Raw genomic sequence first — 15,591 nt, 5'->3', positions numbered from 1 at the left:
AATGCACATTTAGAGCTTGACTTTTAATTTTACTATGACCTAATTGCCAGGGCAGCCACTCCAGCCTCAGCTCTGGATTCTTTCCAGCTTATGTGTTACCCTCAGAATCTCTGACCCAGCAGGCTGTTAATGTGCTATTAATGGACACTGGAGGGGGAGGCACACACAAGGATTCTCCCATTGGAAATGTCTTTCCCAGAAGCTGGATGTGCCCCCAGGGACAGGGAGGGCCTCGGTGACACTGCCCAATGCAGTGACAGTCCCCATCATGCTGAGGTGGGAGCCAGGGCCCACAGGGATCCACTGCTGCAGGATCTCACCCTGACACAGCACTGGAAGCTGTCTGAGGTCTTGGATCTCTGTGGGAAAGTGCTGTGATGAGAGCATGCGGGCAGGGGACAGGAGCACCACAGTTCTGCACAGGCAGCCCCAGGAGGGATTTGCACAGATCTACAGCAAAGTACAGACTTGGGAGGTAAAGTGAAATATGCCCAATGGACCTGTAAGGGATGACAAATTCCAAAATTATAACCTATGGGGAAGCTGCAGCACTGACCCTTGGAGGCAGTAAATTGGTCTAAGAGCAGGAGCCACAGTTTTTAAAACAGAGACAGGGGGATATCAGAGGTCTGGGACTGTTCAGAGGTCTGGGGCTTTGTGGCTCCATCATCTGGCTCCAAGTCTTAAAGATGCTCTTTGATCCACAACTTTTGGTTACTACTGGTCTCCCTAAACAGGAGTGAGTGATGCAGCCTGTTGTAGTCTGCTCTACACACTCACGTATCAGCTGCCTTCAGGTGTTACATTGCTAAAATTTCCAATGCTTTCAATTAACACGTAGCAAAGCCATTAGTCATGTTGTCTTTCCAACAAATAATTGCTCTCCCTGGCTCTCTTCCACATTATTGTGAGTCTCCATTTAATTTATGGGCCCTAATAAAACATAAAGAAACCAAGACTAATGCTTTATTAGTTTCAGGCTTTTCTAACATCTTTGGTGGGGAGGGGAGCTGGCACTTCACTGTTTTATGGCTCTGAGGGAAGAGTGCCCATCTAGCAGCAGACAGGGAGTTTACAGCAGGGCAAAGGACAGACTCACACCCTGTGAGTTACATCTGGCACATCTGCAGGGTGGGGACAGGATCCAGCCCCTGCTGCACTGGGATGTGCCTGCCTGCCCCTGGGCTGAGCCTCCCACGCATCCCATGGCTGTGCAAGGCACTTGCCACAGAGGCACGAGATGAAAGGAAAAGGATGCAAACATCAGAGCAAGGGGAGAGACCGTGGCATAAAGAAAACACAGCTAATTCCTTGGTAATTATTCAGACCCCAGGCTTTGCCTTATCCAGCAGCTTCACACAGGAAGCACAGCCAAGGACAGTGGGGAAGGGAGAAGGTGCTTTCCAGCACTGGGGGTTCCTGCTAGCCCTGCACTGGCCACCAGTTGCACATGATCCATGGCCTTGATGCCCTAGAGAACAGGTTCAGGACCTGCAAGCTCTCAGCTCGCCCATTTTGAAACACAACCCCAGTAACACCCACAGCACCCATTGGACCCAAATTCACCCTATGCCTGTCCACACACATCCAATGTGTGATCACAGAGCAGCACACTCAGGGTCACCCCACACCTGCCCCACAACAGGCACAAGCCCCTGCCATGCACAGAGACCTGACAAATTTCTTTGCACAAACGACCAGAGACAGCAAATCAAGGCAATGAGCAACACCCCCAAAAACAAAAGGCTGAAGAAGCAACGCTTGGGTGATTACAAAAACTTGAACTGAAAGCTGTTCAAAAGGCATCCAAAAGAGAAAGGGAAGAAAGCTGCAGAGGCTGACTCCCCAGATAAAATCTCCTTGCTGACAAGTTCACCTCCAATTTGCAATTCTTGTGTCTGGCTGCACATGGAGTCGATGCCAGCCTGGTCTGATGTCTCCCTGCACACAAGTACCCACTGGAGTGAGAGGCCATTCTTGGAGGAACAGAACACTCGGGGGCAGCTGTCCCACTGCTCCCCACTGACTTGGGCAGTGCAGGAGCTGGGACTGATGGGCACCCATGGGCTGAGCCCCTGTCCTTTCCACAGAGCCACAGGACCTGCAGCAGCTCTGGAGCTGCCGGGCTCTTTAAGTGCTGCAGCCTGGACAGCCTTGCTCTGAGCTTCGAGGGGGTGTGAGAGGCTTGAAGGGAAAAGCAAAGAACTGTGAATCTCAGCAGAAAGGGGGGTTGTGCTATTATACCCCAGTACCAAGGGAGAAGGCTAAATAATTAATCACAAAAGCAACTGAGTGTTAACGAGCCGCACAGGATCAAACCGCATGGAAGATGCAAAGGCCCCCCAACCCTCTTCAGTGTGCTGACAAGCCTCATTTTAATAACTTCACCACCAAAGCTGAGAGGATATGCCACAATAAATAAATAAATGTATCCCAATATCCCCTTTGGGCTTCTGCTGGGGATCATCTTGACCCCTTTGCTACCAAAGGAGCCAGTTTGGAGCATGTTTTACAGGGAGAGTCCTGAGAGAGAACAACATCCCTGGCTTTGGGTGGTCATTGCAGAGATCTTCTGCATGTGCCACCCTACTCTCTCTGTAGCTTTAATGAAAGAGAGGATATGCATTTTGAATAGGAAAACCAAACATAATGCTGCTTCAGTGCCATTCCTAAATAGCAGAGTCTGACAGTGCAGAACTGAGCAGCAGCATCCAGGAGCTGTCAGGGATAACACAAGACAGGAAGGGAATTACATGGACATGCCTCTCTTGGATGCTCTGTCTGTCATAGTCAGCCATACTGAGAATAGAATCATTCTCATAGAAACATTGAATTTATGTATTACCTTGCACACAGAATATCCCTATGCAGTTCACAGGGCTATCATATACTACTAATACTAGGACACAACTAGTAAAACAGTAGCAGCATTAAATCACTTTCCTTCCCAGCCCACCACACTGGACCCAACACACATCTCTGTTACTGCAGCTTATGATGGAGACCTTAAGTACTAACATTTGCATCACAGTCCCTTGCATGAGGCTTTCTCCATCCTACAGTGAGAAAGGGTTGTGCCAAGTGGGGTGAAGGACCATATGGATTCCATTGTGCCAACAGCTACAGCAAAACAAACTCCAAATAACTATATATTCTTCTTAAACAGCACCATGGCTTCCAAAAGGGCTTTGAGAAGTTAAACTGATAGGCAGGCAGTAAGCAGGGTTCTGCAATCCATCACTCAGATGCTACAATCTGACAGGAAATAAGGATCCTGCTTAATGGCCCAGAAGGAATATATAGAATTTAGGGGTATTCACACCCTCAGCTCAGCACACATGCACACACCACCTTCAGGGATCCTCTACAAGAGCTTGTTCTGGTTCTAATATCTTTATCCTGTGAAGTCTGGATAGGCTGATTCCGAGGCAGCTGAGAGTGGGAGGACAATTCAAATAAGACAGTGTGGTGGGCTTTTCTACAGCTTCTGTGTGACTGCAGGACACCTGGCCTCATTAAAAGACCCATGTGCTGATGTCAGAATGATGCTTCTGAAAATTCCCTGTAATAAAACACAAACCCTTCTCTCCTCCACCATGATATCAACGTCACAACTCTGATTACATTAAGGAAAGTCATAATCTAAAACAATATGGACAACTGGTGCATTTCCAATATCCAAATGTAAACCTATAGGCACGAAAAGAACTGTAATACTGTGTATTTTATCTGAAAAACACAATAGGCTATGGAATCATTTCCTCTGCCTGCATCTCTTACTAGGACTGGAAGAGAACAGAGTGAATTTTGTAGGCTTGCCCGTCAAGGTATGCCCACAAGACACCAGCAGGGTCAAGAGCCCCACAAACATCAGGATGCTGCAGGACACATTTGCAATTATAAAGGCCAATCTCATAGCACAGGTGGGGACAGAGAACTGAGACTTGGTCAGCAATCCAGAACTTACTGAGGCACTCATTGGCTTGGGGAGGCTTTCCTGCAACACTTTAATGATACATGGTCTGAATATTTTGCGTTTCTGTGCATAAAACCTCACTCAGCTGGAATGAGGTTGTGTCCCTTGCGGGACATCATTTACATCAAAATCTCCCCCGCTTCTCAGCAGGACTTTCATGTCCCCCCAGCATTTCGAAGGCAGAGGCATATCTGTGTGTGGGGATAGAAATATCGGTTTTAAACATTCATTGAGCTGGAAGTGTGGAAGATGCCAGCATACGAAGGGTTCAACTGATGTGTAAATGCAGCTCTTTGAAAAGAAGGAATTGAACACCAAAACTGGTTCAGTGCAGCTAAATTGGTCCCCTAAGGGCCAGTGGTAACAGAAACCTTCAGCCCAAATAAGAACAAGTGAAATATTCAGCAAACAGCATTTGATGCTTATGTGCAGGAGGAAAAAAAAACGCAGTGCAACTGCTGGGAAAAGAAAATATCATGTTACCCCAAGCTGCATTAAAAGTAGCAGATAAAGGGTTTGGGGGGAAATACTCTGGGTGTGGCAGAGTTCTGGCAAGCCAGTGCTGGAAAACCCAACCATGGGGGGCTGAGAAAAAGACCATGGGTGAAGTGAGAAATGGAGGTTGTGCCACTGGTCCCAGCACAACAACCCATTGCTCCCTCCAGGCACTGCAGCTCTAAATCCCATTCCCTGTGGCAGTGGTGGGGAGGCAGCACAGGCCTGAAATGAGTCCCCAAGGAATGAACACAGAGGATACCCAGGCTCTGACCCATGTATGAGTAGGACATGCATGAAAAAACTTGCTTCTGTGACACAAGGCTGTCTCTGGAGACCTTCAGTTCGATGGCATTTACAGGCTGAAAATATCCTCCTGTCCTTGGGTTGAACTTCACCTGATGCCTAGGAGCACGAACAGGACCCAGCTCTTGTTTGCTCATTGGGTGTGCCCCCATGGACTGGGAGCATGAGCCCAACATGCACTTAATTTATTTGTATTAATCAATTTCCAAATAATTATCCAAGTAATATGGATATGCTGAAGGGTCAGGGCTTGTGCAGGGTTTACTTCACTTTCTGAGGTTCCCAAAATCAGGGTGCATCTGCCAGTGAGGCTTTAACCATCAGCATATCTCCTGTGCTGCTGGCAATCTGAAATCAGCCTGCACCACTGTGCCAAATGATAGCACCTTAGGCAGACAGACAGACAGAGCCTGAACTTGCTCAACAAGAGTTCAGTTCTTGACCATTTTTCAATAAAACTATACCAGAAACACCACAATCATTTTAATTTCCCTGTGAGAGATGCTAGGATTGCTTTTTGTTGTTCAAATCAGTCTGTTTTATCCCCTCGCTATATTTCTTCCTGTTTTCTTCCCAGAAAGGAATGTATAAATGTGGGTACTCTAGTGCTTTAATTTCTTGAGTCATTTTAATTATCTATTATTATGTTCATTGCTTGAAGACAAAAGTGTAAGCAATAGCTCTTTCCAGGGCAGGAAGGGAGTTCATCAGAAAACATGACAATAGATTCAAAGAAAGAAAATGCATAAGAAATTAACTTCTCAGGGAAGCAATGCTTGCTTTACAGGTGCAACACAGACAGCCTATTATTACTACTTAAATTCCTTGCTTTCTGAAAACGTCTCATCTTTATGACCATTCAGCTACACATCATAGAAACAAAAAGGAGTTATTTCTTCCTGCTTTACCAATCAAGGATGATTTTGTCAAAGAAAGACCTCGCAAATACCTCTGGAAAGACCACAGGTATTGTTAATATATGGCAAGAGCAGCTGGTAAACTAACTGGACAGTATTTTATTTTCCAGCAGGATTACTGGACAGATATTGGACAAAACAATGCCTACCCCTGGAGCCCTCACTTAAAGGCAGAGGAAGAATTATTTCAAGAAGAGAGACCTGTGTTATTGTATTCATATATCTGTGCTTTTCTTGTTGCTTTGGCAGTGAATCCAAGTGGGGCAGTATTTTTTTGTCTTGCAAAATGAGAACTTCGTTTGTTGTTTCTATGATGATGCAGAAGCTGTACATGCCATAGTTCATAACCTAAAATAACCTGAGATGTCAATTCCAACTGGAGATCTAAATCAGGCACATGAGGGATCTGAGCTGGGATCTCTCTGCTCACAAGAATATCCTGACCACCCAGTCATTAGCTATTTCTCACTAAAATGTCTCTTTCTTTTTATTTGGACTGTGGTTACAAAGCTCATCCTGGACTCTTGAAGGAGTTTCTAATGGCAGGTACACAAAACTCTGCAGATCTCATGCATCTCTGAGCTCTGACTCTCCATTTTGATTTAAAAACTTGTAATTACCTTCATTTCTTAGACAACTTATATGGTTGCAATAGACTGGGAAGGAACTAGGTGGAAAGACTCTGCCCTCCTCACTGCCAGAGGTATCAGTTAAATTCATAATTTTCCAAAACTTTTAAAGATATGCAAATGTATTTTAAGCAAAACAAAATACAAGAAAGCAGATAAGGGAGGGGGGAAACCCCAAGAGTAATGTGCAAAGCCTTGAAGTGAAAAAGGCTGATATTTCTCCTTGGTTACATGCCAGCTGAGAAAAGGCTATATCTTCTCAGAGACAGCACTGAGCCTCTGCTAACTTCCTATTTCGTCTGAGGTACCTTGGTGAAAATTATGTTCACACAAAAATACCTCAGCAACTGTTGGTTTGTAATCACTTTTATTCTCTAATTGGCATTTGGCCCCAGTGCAATGCATGCTGATCTCTCCAAGCAGCACAGACACAGCAACAGCATGAACAACCCACTGCAGGATTCTGGACAAATGCCCAAAGCATTCATTTTCTGTTCAGGTCTGTTTTCTCAGTGGAAAAAAGAGTGTGTATGAGGAGAAAACATTATCTCATGACTGTTCTGCTACACTCCAATGCCCTCAGATGAGAAGGGGCGTACAGGTTGCAAAGACAGACCATTTATTTTAAAAGGCACTTAGTTTCCTTTTGGTCTGTATTTCCTGAAATATATTGTGGAAAAGGAAACACAGACATAAGTCTTGAGGATTGATATATCATGTGGCAATTTTGTAAAGAGCACAACCCTTCCCTTGTGCCCTCCCCACAGTTACCAAGCCCTGAATTACACACTGCTGATTTCCATGGCTCTGTATGATTAATCTGGCTGTACTCCGTAAAGCAAAAAGAGCAATTGGAACAGAGAGGAAAGGAAATGGCTCACAAAAAAAACTAGGTTACAATAACCCTCAGGAGCTGAGTGAAACCAAGAAGAGGAGAAGAGTTCAGCACTAGGCTGCCAGCCTGGGCAAGGACACAACCCCAACTCCAGCATGTCAGACCCAGTGAGCCTCAAATGCACAACACAGCACATTTAGAGAAAAGCTTTTATAGACCCATATTGAAAGAAAGTAATGGAATTTTTTTCCAAGGACTTCTATCCTAGGAGGAGGCACACAGTGCTATTTTCTTTACCCTGAGTACAGTGAGGTGTAAGTAGTTCATGCAACAGAGCAAAAAGTGAATAGAGGAATCCTGTTCAGACCCCCTCCCAACACATTCTGCAATGAGACAAATCACTCCTTTTAACTGAGCTAAATGAGCCAGCACAGCATATCCAGGAGGGAATAGCAAGCTGGGGAAGCACTTCTTGTTATTAGCTAACAGTTGCATTAGGAGAACAGCTGGTGGCCACCAGATTTGTTGAAAGTAATTGAAAAATTACTGTAATTTCAGCCTACAGCAAAAGTCAGTGTTGTTTAGTTTCCTTTTGTATCTGTAACTCAGAAACATCTTCTTTGGACAGACTACAAATATACAAAATTAAAATACAGATCTTTTACCTTGCCAATATGTGGCCTTGTTATCATCTCAGGACTCAACCAGATCCAGAATGTTGAAACTTCACATCACATTATTTTTGTCCTCTTACTCTTCTGGAATGCATTGTTAGAATATTTTGCTAGTTAATAAATTAATTTCATTTTGTCCATTACCATTCAAATTAATTCCTTCAAAGTATGAAATAAAAACCTACTTCCTTACCAGGTATTCACATTGAGACAGAATAGAAATCTGTCCTGGGATGATTTTATGATGCTGAATTGTATCTCCATTCATCTGTTTGGCCCAGAAATAAGTTTTGCACTTTAAAACCCGATCTGAGAGTGAATGGGGGAGAATGTAAATCAGTGGAATGCTTGAGGGAGCTGTATTCAAAAACATAGAGAAAAGAGCTTCAGCTTTCTCTCTCTGTGTTTTTCAGACTGTGTTGTCTGCAGCACAGACAGCAGTACAGAGCTCTCCTTTGCTTTTTAGTTAGTTTTTAGCTATCTGAGGCAGAGAAGTCCCCTGGATTGTGGCTTTTCTTTTTCTTACAACTGTTCAAATGTGCTCTGGACTGAAAACCCAGAAGAAGATTGGGGGCTCACACCCGTGGCCCACCAGGGCCTGGGATGCAGCATCTCCAGAGCAGGAGGGACTGACAAGAGACTGAGCAAGCCAAGCTACTCCCCACAAAAAGGACTTTCTGAATTTTCCATCTCTTCAGAACAGCAAGAGGCTTTATTGTTTACTATTATTAATTTTTTTATGCGCGTGAATACTTGTTAAATAAGAATACTGTTTGTTAAATAAGCACTTTTCCGCAAGAAAATCTTTTCCCAAACTAGTTGGGGGAGAAGCTGCTTGAATCACCATTCTACTGGAACCCTTTTGGAAGTTTCTTCCCAAATTTGCCATAAACCAGGACAAAAGCTTAGATCTGCCAGCAAGTATATAAAATATCCCATATTAGCAACATCAGTCTGTACATAACTTCAGTTCCTGCCTTTCTAGCACTTTTAAAGAATATATTTTTGTAGGTGATTATAGAAGAAAGAGGTTAAAGAAAAATATTCATTTTACTGATATGTAATTATAATTTTGGCTTGTTCCCAATGTCACACTGGAGGCACAGATCAGCCTGGTAGGAGCTTGAATTTTAAGACTTTGAGGAGGAGGGAAAACATTACACAGAATTTACTGAGCGTGCCCATTGGGTGATTTTAGACTTTCAATTCTGTCAAATTTAGGTGGATTTTTACAATTAAAAGGAAAGTATTGCCACACTGAGAGAACAGAGAAGCTAATACAATCTCCTTGACATGGCCCTGAGGCACAGGAGCAGATTGGCCTCCAGACAGACCCACTGTGGATTCCATGTCAGCTCCAAAACAAATGAAGAATTGTGATTTGGCACACCCCCATGAGTATGCAAAGTCAGACCCTGTACACAAGGGAAGAAATGGATGAAAAGTTGTTCAGGTGCAGGGGAATAGGAAATCAAGGCATTTCCTCACCTGTTTTAAATGCTGCCTGCCAAGCTGCTTTGTATTATTCACTGACTTAGAAGGCTGGGACAAAAATGTCCCACAGCTGTATGTAAGGAATGGAGTCAAGAGGAAAAAAGCTCAGTGACAAACAGGGAAAACAACTTCCTTTAGATCCATGGTTTTAACAACCAAACCCTCTCTGGTGACACATACACAATGCAAAAAAAGAAACTTCAGACACACCTTATAAGCAGCAAGATAATAATTCTGAAATAATATTTTTAAATCTTGTTTCTATTGACTCTGAACTCACTACATCTTACAATTTCAGTGAACTGAGTTTTGTTTACAAAACAGTTCAATGGCAAATATCAAATCACAGTACTGTGTGCATTTGCATTTCCTTCACTCACACACTGCAGATAGGCCAGTGGTGACCTTGTGAACCTTCTACAGGTTTCCAAGTTCAAGGCCTGGTGTTCCTCTCTATGCAAAAGCAGATTAAATATCATCTGGGTTAAGGAAATTATTCTTTGTTCTCCAAAAATGCCTGTCTGAGCTTGCAAGCCAGAAATACAAATCAGCAGCACTTCCCAGCCTCAGGTGCTGCCCCATGTCACTGTGGCATGTCCTTGTGCCAGGGGACACCTGGGACAGAGGGTGATGGGTGATGCCCTGCAGCCAGTGGGCAAAGCCATCCACAAAAAAAGCCTTAATCAATAACAGACACCTGCTCTTGCCATCCTGGACTTTTCTCAAGGGAGAGAGCTGGAGTGGTTGTCACAGAGAAAACAAATGCCCAGTAAAACCACCTGCACAACAAATTGTTAATCACAGAAACATAAAGGGAAGGTATGGGACAGAGTCCTTAGCCTATGTGTTTATCTTTAATAACACCCCCAAAACCTCCCCACAGTTTTACATGCAAAACAGAAAGAATGCATGGATACACACAAGGAGCATCAGGATTTCTCCCCTTATGATTTTTGCAGGGTGAAAATCAAGGCCCAGATTTTCCAAACCACTCCAGAAAGAGCCTGGGTCTCCCTATGCAGCACAGCAAAGGGCCAGTGCCACTGCTCTTGTGTAATATACCCACAGCAAGGCAGGGCTGCCTTTCATTCCTGTTCCAACAGGTGGGATCTGGGCAGGAATTGCCCACAGGATGCCAATACCTGCTGTACCTTTGCAGCAGGAAGGGATAATGCCCCCTCAGACACACTGCTTTGCACACTGGCTTCCCTGCAAGGATTTATCATCTGCCTCTGGGCTGCTGGGGGCTTATTTCTTTCAATTACCCTCCTAAGAGATCAATATCCTCTTGCCTCCTGGAGCCTGGAGGAAGATGAGGGATGAGCTAAGGCTGAAGGAACCACACAGTGCTCAGAGCTGGTGACAGTCACCTGGGATGCTGGAGCATCAGGCTGAAAAATGGGCTTCATTTGGGGATATAAATAAAACATGCCCAATCATGAGTTATTGATGAGACGGGGAAAGGGCTGAACGTAGCCACACTGACAGGAAAGGAATTCAGCCACTGCCAGCTCAGTGGTTTGGGTGAGGGAGTTCCCTGCATTCACCACTGCCTGGTTTTCATGGCTGCAGCAGGAACAGCCCCATAAATATTCACAGCAGCACCTCCAAGATGCTTTCTGCTTTGAGACAGGCAGGTGAGGATAAATCCTAGCAGGCAGTGATCACCCTAAGGAAAAGCTGGCCAAGCAAAGGCCAAAACACTGCACTTGGCCTCACCACAGGCTCAACCGCTGCACCACAGCTTCATTCTGGGGATGAGTCTGGTTTCTCTGTGTGTTGGTTGCCCATCTACTTTGTTTTACTGGCTCCTCTGGGCCTGGAGGATAAATACAGGAATAACAATGGCTTCTCTCCTCCAGGAGTAGAAGCTCCACTGGACTTTTCACTCTCTCATGTTGCTGTGTGGTGTTCTGGACTTGGCACCACACCACAGGATGGAAGCAGCTTACCTGTTTGCACTTTTTTTTCTTTTTTTCCCTTGCCAAGCAGAGACCCAAAACTTGTCTTGTCCTCCTGCAGTGAGCGAATCTTTTTATGACAGGAACACAATTGCAGCAACAGTCCCTGCTATGAAACACAGCCAGGATCCTTTACAACATGATACTGCTGTACAGCAAACAAGTGACGTGGCACAAGAGCATGTTCCCAGCTCTTGGGATTGATTCCCATGACACTCTTCTCAATAAAAACATGGAAATAAAACCAAACATCTTCCTACACCAAACAGGATGCAGTAACTTCCATCTAAGGGACAAGAATGCCTACATGCCCAAATATGTTATTATTGAAAATCTGGGTCTCACTGTAAAAGCTGCTGTTCTACAACTTTTTTTAATTGAACATTTCACTCTATATGACAGGTTTTCTGAACATCCCCTTTTATTTAATTCCTGGGGGCTTCAGGGTGTTTTTTCTTTGCTTATTTATTTTCTCAGTTCCCAGACAACACAAGAGAGGAAGAACAAAATGCAAGAGAAAGCATCTAGTCCAAAAAAGAATATAGGAAATGTGACTTAAGGAAGCTTAAAAGGCTGAAAAACACTGAGGTATGTACATGGAAAGCAGAATATGTATTTTCTTTTACAGGATGTGATACCTGGCACATTCCAGATGACAGTTTTTGACAAAGGAACAGCAAAACTGCTTTCATTACATCATTCACACCACACAATAGGAGAAACTAGACTGGACAAAAATAAACAGGTTTTAAGCTTGAATGTCTCAAACCAAGTAACCAAAATTTTCTTCTGCCATGGCAGTGGGGTCCAGACCCTTTGGTGTGTGCTATTGTTTGTTGAGGCAGTCTGCTGGTCTCACCTGCTCTCACAGAGCACCCCGTCCCCTTGGGCTGCAGCCTTTGGAAAGCAGGGGAAGCAGTGAGGACGCCTTCCAACTGCCTCATTTGCTACTTTTCACTCCAACACATGTATCTGGTTAATTATTTAGGCTCCTCACTGCTTCTGTTTACTTATTTATAAAATACAGTTGATTTGCTGCAGCAACTGGGGGCTAGCAGGGCAGGCAACCGCCAACCAACCAACCCTCCCCAAACAGTCCCTTTTGAGCTCAGCTCCATGACAAGCATGACCAGACAGAAATCATTTAGCTTTTCCAATTGAAAAACACACTAATACTGAGGAAAGTTTAATTATTGTATTGGACAGGTGGCTGCGTGTTCCTTGGGGTCTTCAGTAGCACCTTCTGCAGAGGATCAGGGGTCCTTGAAGAGAACTGAGCCCTGAACTGTAGGAGCTGATGTTGGCCAAAGACAGCTGAGAGCTGTGGGCAGGGAAGTGCTGCCAGCCCCAGCACACGGGATAAATGCCTGGGGGATTAACTGTGAATGCTCCTCATGCCAGGAAAAGCTCAAGGGCTCAGCGAGAGAAGGAAAGCAGGAATCCAAGAGGACTGACAGCAAGAATTTCTCCCCGAAGTGAGGGGATTAGCTGGTGAGGAGCAGGCCAAGTTTGAGGGATGGAAAAGAATATATAGAAGGCAGAAAGTTGGGGGAAGGGGTCTGTTTGGCAACAGGGAGATCAATCCTTATTTCTATGAGGATGTTTAAAGCTAAGACTACACAAAACTAACTGCAGCCACCATAGCTGAGATTTGAACACCTAACCTTATAATTAATTAAAATCAGCTTCAGCAGAGGAGCATCCCCTCAGCAAGCATCCACCTGCAAAGCCAGGCAGAGCACAGTTTTGGGACACTGGGTCGCATAAATGCCTGGACCAGAGGACAGACAGATACCTGGGCTGGGGTATTTGCCACTCTCTTTCACACATCCCCTTTGCCATTTCTTCCTGTCTCTCCTCAAAAGGTGGTGGGAAATTTTAGTGCCAAATAACAGCCTGACCACCTCCTAGGATGCAACCTGTGAAATGTAGCAGAGTTTCATTACTCACTAACATAATTCATAGCAGCTCCTGTCCTTGGTTGCTGCCCAGTCATGATAGGCTCATTCCAGTACCCAAGTGCCCAGGCAATATTTATTTTTGATCATTCTTTTGGGCACATTCCTTAAACATCATCTGTCCCAAAATGCTGAAGATGAGTAACAACATCTCTCTCTGGTTGTTCATTTCAAAGCTCAAGTCCCAAAAGCCACTTCCAGCTCAATTTAATCCTTGATCAAAGCAGTACAATTTAGCACTGGATTAGCAATTCTCTCATTTAAATCTGTCACTAAGAAAAGCAGGTGATCTAAGTATATTCTAAATATTTCAACTAAAGCCACTAAAACTTTATCAGGTAGTACAGGGATAACTCTTTTTTTAACCTTCATTACAATCTCAAGCTATATATTCAGTGATTTGCAGGCACAAATGCACTTATTCTGCTCTGTGTTCCTTACTTTCCTGGAATATTGTAGAAGAAAAAGCCATCATGTTCCAAGACTACTGCAAATTCCTTAAGGATATGTAGCAAAAAAGCAAGCCAGGGAAAAAGAACTGTAAAAACTAATAAGGCACCACCAGACCTTCTCCTGGCATCTGCCAATTAAAAAGGGACCCCCGGGCTGTGTTTGATTCAAGCACTTCCAGGCATTGATCTGGAAGGTGGAAATTCTGCCTGTGCCAACATGTTTTATTGCAAACATGAAACTCCTTCCAGTGCGGAGAAGCCCACGAAGCCTCCAAACTATGGAGGCAAAGAAACAAAGGAGCATGAGGATAAAATGTCAAAGGCAAGTGATGCCAAATACAAATTTATACATCTGAAGTAAGTTCAGTTCTGAGGCTGCCACAGCAGGACTGTAACCCCAGAGTGAACATGCCCCTGTGTGCAGCAAAGAATGCCAGAGAGCATCTCCCAGCTGTGCACACACAGGAGGAAGCAGCACAGTGGGGCCATCACAACCCACCTGCTCTCTTAGCACCCCAGTAACCCATGGCAAGTGAGGCAGCCCTCAGGCTGCTGCTCCCTATTCACATCCATCCCATAGAATTGCAACCTCGATCTGAGAAAATACTTTTTTACTTACTAGGCAAGTCACACACAGGAATTGCACCCTAGACTTAAGGTCCAGTCCCCACCAGAAACTTGTGCATTGTGTGCAGGCCTTTCTCTTTGCTAATAAAGTTTTCTACCTGCCGGTCCTGACAGAGTTTCTGTGTGTCAGCACAGAAACCCTTGCATCAGCATGTAAGTGTCTCTCGCCTTAAGTGAGACTAAAAGCTGAGTTTATGCATTTATTTGGAATCGATAGCATCCAAGTTACACTGAGCCCCTAAAAGCTGTTTTGCTTTAGAGGTGCCCATAAAAATGCAGGTCATCTTCCTTAGCAGCAAAGGGCTTTGATCTGCTGCAGGAGTGCCGCTGGCTGGATGGGCTTGCACAGGGGAGTCAAGCTCCAAGCAGTGGGATCTGTTTCAGGCTCCATTAAAATGCAAACCTCCCAAAATCAAAGGCAACAGCAGCGAGAGCGAGCCCCGGCTGAAGTGCACCCGTGAGCCAGGAGAGCAGAGACCTCCAAACACCCACTCAGCCCAGCTGGGGACAAGGGACTGGGGATCACAGTCCAGCACCACAAAACTTCTTCACTTCTCATCGCATGCAGCACTGCAGGATGGTGAGTACAGAAACTGCCCCGTCTCAGATTAACTTGCTCTGAAATAAAATATTACTGTTCCTCAAACCTTTTCAAAGTTGATTTTTCTCCCCATTTTCCTGCCACGTTTTTTATCCTTTCAACCCACTCCCTTTCTGGAAGGAATGTAGGGAGGGACAGGCACCATGACTTCCTAACAGTCTGGTGGAGTCCAACACTCAAGTGCTTCTCCCTGCAAAGTAACAGCTCCCACACGGGAGGAGGGAAACCTTGTGAGACTCTGAGGCACACCTAAATCTACTTTACTGCAGTAATAACCGTGGTAGATGAATAGAGAAAAAATCCAACGAGTCAACGGAAAAAAAATTCCACATCTGAAAAATATAGGACATGCAAGAAATTAAAATAATCCTACTCCCGCCTGCCAATGCACAGAGGGTGAAAATCAATCACAGACCAAGTAGCTTTTTTTCCTCTAGCCCAGCTAAGGAAGAGCAAATGCTCGAGCGGGTGCCCTCCGAGTCGCTCTCGGGCAGCAGCCAGCTGCTCTGCTCTGACCATACCTTTGCTCCTCCGTCTCACCACCCCGAGCCGGCACTTGAGCGAGACAGCGAACATCTTCTGCAGCCGCCAGCGCTGCGCTCACATGGCTCTGAGCCGCTGCTCCCTCCGCACCCCTGCCTGCCTCTGCCAGGGGCTGCCGGCTCC

General features: G+C 44.9%; 1 protein-coding gene across 6 annotated transcripts in view; it reads right to left on the bottom strand.

The window, feature by feature from the left end:
• The window catches only part of GRIP2 (glutamate receptor interacting protein 2), a 250,762-nt gene that overhangs the window by 107,521 nt on the left and 127,650 nt on the right, over nucleotides 1-15,591 (bottom strand). Inside the window, exon 1 of one of the 6 annotated variants that reach the window (XM_064724555.1) lies at nucleotides 15,447-15,500. The exons of the other annotated variants lie outside the window; for them this stretch is intronic. The gene's annotated coding sequence lies outside the window, so the exon portion shown is untranslated. Of the gene's footprint in view, nucleotides 1-15,446; nucleotides 15,501-15,591 lie in introns of those variants that run through there. 6 annotated transcript variants of the gene reach the window in all.

The sequence above is a fragment of the Zonotrichia leucophrys genome, chromosome 12 (assembly GCF_028769735.1).
Source record: "Zonotrichia leucophrys gambelii isolate GWCS_2022_RI chromosome 12, RI_Zleu_2.0, whole genome shotgun sequence".
Classification (NCBI taxonomy): domain Eukaryota; kingdom Metazoa; phylum Chordata; class Aves; order Passeriformes; family Passerellidae; genus Zonotrichia; species Zonotrichia leucophrys.
This window is presented reverse-complemented; position numbering and strand designations above follow the sequence as displayed.